Genomic DNA, 7,661 nt, shown 5'->3' on the forward strand with positions numbered 1-7,661 from the left:
TTTAATTATACCCTCTAACTCTTTGATTTTATTATTCAATTTAAGCGCATTACTTTGATAGTAACGTGCCGATCGAGCAAATCGTTCACGACTATCTAATGCATAGCCTACGTCGTTATTTTGGGGTTCTAATTCTAATCTCCTTTCTTCTAAAATTGAATATTCTTCGAATTCCCTCAAAGTTATGTCGTCCTTCTCTTCTTTACTGCCTACAGCTACCTTATGACGACCATAAGTATTAGAAACGGGCGGGCACACCCAACTAGAGTCAGCACTAGATGAGCTACGACTTAGTGCTGAACCTAATCTGAAACAGGGAAAAGCCCCAGGCAATAGTTTGAATTTGGTAACGTACTGCGAATCGAAATGGCTTCGACAAATAAAAAGACTATCGGAAGGTGACACAACTAAGTTGCAAGCCTTTGCCCAACTTTCCCGAACATCTTTCTCTTTCGGAAATTTGTACAGCGTTTTCTGCTTGTTAACGCAATTAGAAATGCAGCATCTTCGAATCGGCAATGGAGCCGTCCACAAATGCTTAGGGGGTTCGTCATATCCTATTTATGTACATAAAAAAAATTTTAATAAACTGCAAAATATACGTATATATATGAAATTAATTAAAATTTAAATATAATTTTAAAGATAAGAAATTGTATATAAAAACTGTGGACTGCATGTCCACTAATATTTATGTTTAAATATATACACTGGCCAAAGAAAGTATTCGACATATGTATTTTTTTATTTATTTTTGAAATATTTCTTAATATAAACACATAAAGAACCAAAAAACAGTGCTTTTTAAAACAAACATTTATATAGTCTGTAAGTTGATGAGTTTTGTGATAATCACAACAACAAAATTAAAGAAAAACGCACCAGAACTAAATTATGCTGAAAATGAAAGCAAAAAAAATATTCGACAATTACGCAGAAAAGCGAATTCCAATGATTAACGGTGAAAGTTACGATCGGTTTGAATATTTTCTTTAACATTGTTATGCAGCATTCAGTTTAGAAGCGATATTTAAAGTAAATAAGTGAAATGGTAAACATGGGTCGCAAAAAAACAGAAGTGTCTGAAGAAATCAAAATTCTGATCGTTAAACATTTTAAAAGTGGATTAACCGAAACTAAAATAGCCGAAATAGTTGATAGGCCGCGAACAACTGTCCATTATATTATAAAAAAATGGAAAGATAAAAAGTCGGTTGAAAATCATCCAAGGTGTGGTCGTCCAAAAGCCTTAACTAAAGCAGAAGAACGTTGGTTGGTTCGCCAGGTCAAGAAAGAACCAAAAACAAATGCCACGGTTCTCTCCAAAACTGTTCACGAAAACCTAAATATAGATGTGACACCCCAAACCATACGAAATTATTTGAAAATCAATGACTACAGGGGAAGAGTTGCGCGCAAAAAGCCATATATCTCTAAAAAAAATAGATTGGAAAGATTAAGGTTTTAACGACCCCAAGCATTCCGCACTAAATACAAAGCTTTGGCTTTTATACAATTGCCCTGGAGTAATTAAAACTCCTGCTCAAAGTCCAGATTTAAATCCCATAGAGCATCTATGGGATCATTTAGAAAGAAGGCTGAGACAGCGCCATTTTACGAACAAAACCCAAATGGAACAGATACTAATGGAAGAGTGGTACAATATAGACCCATCCATAACAAGAAAGTTGGTCGAATCAATACCAAGACGTTTAAAAGAAGTAGTCCGAAGTAAAGGAAGAGCTACGCGGTATTAAAAAATATTTTTTTGTTTTCAAACTTGGATTTTACATGAATTGTCGAATATTTTTTTTGCTTTTATTTTTAGAGTAATTCAGTTTTTGTGCTTTTTTGTTTAGTTTTGTAATTTTTATTATCATAAAACTCATCAATTTACAAACTAAATAAATTATTTCTTATAAAAACACTGTTATTTGGTATTTTATTTGTTTATTCTATGGAATATTTTAAAAATACATAAAAAAATGCATATGTCGAATACTTTTTTTGGCCAGTGTATATAATATCTATGTAACGCGGTCGCGCTGCCATCCATGCAGCACCGTTGTTAAACGCAAACGCGAAAACAATTTTGATTTTTTTTAGCTTTTTCAACGAGAGAAAGCTTAACTTGTATATTGAACATGAAATGCATTGTCATACAAAACAATGTTTGTAAATGTACGCATATGAAAACAAACCCAAGGTCACACAACATATGTATGTATGTTAAAATAATCGGTAACATACATACACACATGCAGGCGCGGATCCACGGGCCCCTGCACACATGCACATAAATTTAATAATATTAGCATATTCTTTATATGTATGTCTAGAAAAATATTTATTTTTATTTAATTTTAAATGAGTTAAGCCCCATATACGATCCCGTTCAACGCGATTGCAAACCCCCACAAACCATCTTCGTCATTGGAGTCTCGCCGATATTTAGTTTAATGACTTTGTCAAATATTTCGTGACTAACAGCCGGTTTCACGAAACTGAAAATTAATTTATTTCAGTTTCACCATTTGACTTAATTTGTATTTAAATGGTCACCCTTTGCCATTTAAATATTAATTAAATACTGTCATATGCAACTATGTTAACGTTTTCCAATCAGCTGATTTGCAAGTAGCAGAAGATAAATACTTATGTATATTGTAAAAAATGGAATCTGACGACGAAAGTGATATGGAGTGCGAGGTTTTAATAAATATATTTATAAATCGTCGCTCTCGTATAATGAGGGAAAGAAAAATACTGATAAGGCACATTTACATATACATATGTGCAAAAACACATAAGCTATTCGAGCTACACTCTCCATTTTTATTAATCAGTACAATTTATTTGTTTACATAAATCAGCTGTTATTCTTACTAACATCCCTGCTTTGTCATTTTTGGGTTGCCAATTATGAATAATGGTGAAACGCTGCAAACTTAAGTGCAAAGTTAAATTAAAATCAAAATTAAATTAAATGAAACTTAATTTTCAAAAATTTCGTGAAACCGGCTGTATAATATCAATTTATCGTTTTAAATAAAATTGTTATGAAAAAAAAACCAATAAGTTCTTTTTAACTAAAACATGGCGTGTAATCTAAAGAAAATGTGTATAATTTAAACAATTTATAAATTTTAGTTGCATCATAACTAATGAATTTAAAACACTTCTATTATTATGTACACTTATGTATGTATGTATGTTAATATGCATGTACGTACATACATACATATATCGCTCATTTACGTGAACACAGGATTTTTATATCGAACACGAGATATTTCATGGCATCAAAATTTCTTTATATTTTTCACAAACAACGTTTATGCCAAATAAAATATTTTACTACACTTCACTAGTTTATTCAATAAATTTATGCTGTTTTCCATATTCTTGAAAACAACTTATGTATGACACTTTTCATATAAATGAGCGATATGTGCATACTTATACATATGTATATATGTATCTACAAATTAAAACTCATGCACTTTTTAAATTTAAAAAAACATCACTTACCAAGATTTAGGGTGGGCACAGCATGTGCCCTCAACTTTTTCACACCCACAGCACTTTGTTCAAAGTGCTTAATGCATACAAATGCATTGCGGGTGGGTAAATCCTGCGTTGGTGGGATTCGTAAATTATCCACCCACTTCAGGAACTCCTCCTCTATTTCAGGGAATGAGAAGAATCTTCCGGAAGATTCTGTCTCACACTCGCGAACGCGACACTTCCTTACATTAGCCATTTTAATGAAAATTATATAAAAACTATTTAAAACACTTAAAAAACGATTCGTCGACCGAGCCATAGTTAACGAAGATTTCTTTGATGCCAAAGTAAACGAAGAATTCTTCGATGCCATAGTTCACGAAGATTTCTTTGATGCCAAAGTAAACGAAGAATTCTTCGATGCCATAGTTCACGAAGAATTCTTTGATGCCAAGGTCAATAGGAAAAATTGCATATTCGTATGAAAATAAGTATTATGTGTACAAAAACTCACCTTATAGGCCACTCACACTTTTTGTTAAAAAGAAAAATGCACTAGATTCAATACAATCGTTATAAAGGTTTTATTTTATGCGAAATGCACTTAAAAATTGTTATAACAAAATGTGTTTAAATGAACCGAATTATTACAAATTTAAATAGTTTAAAAACGTTAAATAAATATTATATGTATATGTATGTATGTATATATAAAATGATCAAAGGTTGAAAACAGTTTTAAAAACGTTAAATATACATATATACAGACGGGTAACTAGCGGAAAGAACCGGGATGCTGCCAAAGCGGAGATGTTGGTCGCTACTCATTTAGCCATTATGGTTTTCTTTTAATTTTGTGGCTGAGTCTCTTGCCGTTTTTTTTTCAAGCAACGAGACTTGAAGAAACTGCGTTTGGCGAGTTTGATAACTTTTTGAATTTGGTGAATATACTCCGATTCGGTGAAGCCTTCAACTTTCACACATTCTACAAAAAAGTTGAAAGAGTATGTTTATAAATTTGAAGCTATGTCCTTCAATGTTAAAAACACGAAATACTTACCAAATAGTAACCAACTTTTTGCTTGATGATTTGACGAAATAATGAAAAAATTTACTTATAAATTTTATTCCATCAATTTGTATTTGTCGTTTTTCACGTACTTACTTGACTTGTAAATATGAACACAGTAGAATTTAGCCGCATAGCTTACTTTTATGCATTACCTGGTATCGAAGAATTCTAGATAGAATTTTCTTCGAAGTATTCTTCAAAGAAAAATGTAAGCGGGGAAACATTATTCCGCATAGCTTACTTTTATGCATTACCTGGTATCGAAGAATTCTACATAGAATTTTTTTCGAAGTATTCTTCAAAGAAAAATGTAAGCGGGGAAACATTATTCCGCATAGCTTACTTTTATGCATTACCTGGTATCGAAGAATTCTACATAGAATTTTTTTCGAAGTATTCTTCAAAGAAAAATGTAAGCGGGGAAACATTATTCAGCATAGCTTACTTTTATGCATTACCTGGTATCGAAGAATTCTACATAGAATTTTCTTCGAAGCATTCTTCAAAGAAAAATGTAAGCGGGGACACATTATTCCCCATAGCTTACTTTTATGCATAAACTGGTATCGAAGAATTCTACATAGAATTTTTTTCGAAGTATTCTTCAAAGAAAAATGTAAGCGGGGAAACATTATTCAGCATAGCTTACTTTTATGCATTACCTGGTATCGAAGAATTCTACATAGAATTTTCTTCGAAGCATTCTTCAAAGAAAAATGTAAGCGGGGAAACATTATTCCGCATAGCTTACTTTTATGCATAAACTGGTATCGAAGAATTCTACATAGAATTTTTTTAGAAGTATTCTTCAAAGAAAAATGTAAGCGGGGAAACATTATTCCGCATAGCTTACTTTTATGCATTACCTGGTATCGAAGAATTCTACATAGAATTTTTTTCGAAGTATTCTTCAAAGAAAAATGTAAGCGGGGAAACATTATTCCGTATAGCTTACTTTTATGCATTACCTGGTATCGAAGAATTCTACATAGAATTTTCTTCGAAGCATTCTTCAAAGAAAAATGTAAGCGGGGAAACATTATTCCGCATAGCTTACTTTTATGCATAAACTGGTATCGAAGAATTCTACATAGAATTTTTTTCGAAGTATTCTTCAAAGAAAAATGTAAGCGGGGAAACATTATTCCGCATAGCTTACTTTTATGCATTACCTGGTATCGAAGAATTCTACATAGAATTTTTTTCGAAGTATTCTTCAAAGAAAAATGTAAGCGGGGAAACATTATTCCGTATAGCTTACTTTTATGCATTACCTGGTATCGAAGAATTCTACATAGAATTTTCTTCGAAGCATTCTTCAAAGAAAAATGTAAGCGGGGAAACATTATTCCGCATAGCTTACTTTTATGCATAAACTGGTATCGAAGAATTCTACATAGAATTTTTTTCGAAGTATTCTTCAAAGAAAAATGTAAGCGGGGAAACATTATTCCGCATAGCTTACTTTTATGCATTACCTGGTATCGAAGAATTCTACATAGAATTTTCTTCGAAGCATTCTTCAAAGAAAAATGTAAGCGGGGAAACATTATTCCGCATAGCTTACTTTTATGCATTACCTGGTATCGAAGAATTCTACATAGAATTTTTTTCGAAGTATTCTTCAAAGAAAAATGTAAGCGGGGAAACATTATTCCGCATAGCTTACTTTTATGCATTACCTGGTATCGAAGAATTCTACATAGAATTTTTTTCGAAGTATTCTTCAAAGAAAAATGTAAGCGGGGAAACATTATTCCGCATGGCTTACTTTTATGCATTACCTGGTATCGAAGAATTCTACATAGAATTTTCTTCGAAGCATTCTTCAAAGAAAAATGTAAGCAGTGAACCATTATCCCGCTGGGTTATTTTTCTCATTGGCTATAACAACTCTCAGTTCTGTTATTGACATCAGGGGCAATGAAAAGTGGTGAAACACGCTAATAATTTTCTGTGGTGAAACACGCTCATCCAAAACAGTAAATGTCCCAAATTTGAAATATCCCCCAATTTGGCAACGTGGTGGACCTTCTCTGTAAATATACGTTCTCTGATAAAACTACAAATTTAAAATTAAAAATGCAAAAAAATAGGGTGCTTGTAAATAGATTGAAGAATGTGATGAATTTTTTTTATTTCATATTTTAACCATGTGATGAATTTATTTTTACTTTATTATTGTAAGTGACGGAATTGAATCTGTGATTTTTTTAATTTAATTTAAAAGCATGTAGTTTTTGTAATTTTTATATATTTATTATCTATGTAATATTGAATTTCAAAGTATTGAATAAAATAAAAGAATACAATATATTATTCACTGAAGTCGATATAGTTTCATTTACATCAAAGCATCAGCAATTTGTCTTCTGCGGCGCTCTCCTGGTGAACCATTGCCATTTTCATTAATTGGTTCCAATGGTACAACGGCATCAAAGAAGGTTTCAGCCTCCTCCGGATCACCGATTCTAAATTTTTTACAAATGTTTCTTATTAAAAATTGACTCCCTAGTTCCAGATTCTGCATGACGGAAAGGTGTTAATAAATAAGGGCTTATAGGCTGGTTAGCGAACAACGCAGAATCGTGGGTCGTGTCAGCTGGGACGACCTATCTTATGGGCGCGCAATGTAACTGAACAGTGAAAAACGCTACTCCCGTTGACGTTGACGTGACGTTGACGTGAGAATCTGCGACATTTGGATTTTTGCCGTCGCAAACGTCTCAGCTGATTGCTCTCTCACAACGTAAGGTTGCCAATATCGATATACTGCAGTAATTATCAACTTTTATAATTCAATCTGTTCAATATGTTTGAAATTTTCTTAAAATAACTCAAAATCAGAGTCGAATGCTATTATTTATAAAATATATAAACTATTTTTAATAGTTTGATTTTAGTTTTGATATTTTATATTGTAAAAAATTGTAATTGAAAACAAAGATGCGCTCAAAACTATATATGCGTATTGGGCAATGGCAACATTGTTCAAATGAAAGCAAAGCAAAGATGGCTGATTTCTGCGTTTTTACCACGTTCTTGACTGTGCACTCATTTTGCCGATAAGGAAGGAAAAGGA

General features: G+C 32.2%; 1 long non-coding RNA gene across 2 annotated transcripts; it reads right to left on the reverse strand.

The window, feature by feature from the left end:
* Positions 1 to 4,238: 4,238 nt before the first annotated feature.
* LOC125780181 (uncharacterized) lies at positions 4,239 to 6,455 on the reverse strand. Of its 2 annotated transcripts, none has more exons than XR_007423605.1 (3): positions 6,364 to 6,455; positions 6,058 to 6,159; positions 4,239 to 4,833 (listed from the first exon to the last, which is right to left on the reverse strand). It is a non-coding gene; the product is annotated as an uncharacterized LOC125780181 (long non-coding RNA). The 2 variants fall into 2 exon arrangements; XR_007423604.1 differs by having other exon boundaries at positions 6,058 to 6,261; positions 6,364 to 6,449.
* Positions 6,456 to 7,661: the final 1,206 nt, after the last annotated feature.

This window comes from Bactrocera dorsalis, unplaced genomic scaffold, assembly GCF_023373825.1.
Source record: "Bactrocera dorsalis isolate Fly_Bdor unplaced genomic scaffold, ASM2337382v1 BdCtg173, whole genome shotgun sequence".
In the NCBI taxonomy this organism is placed as follows: domain Eukaryota; kingdom Metazoa; phylum Arthropoda; class Insecta; order Diptera; family Tephritidae; genus Bactrocera; species Bactrocera dorsalis.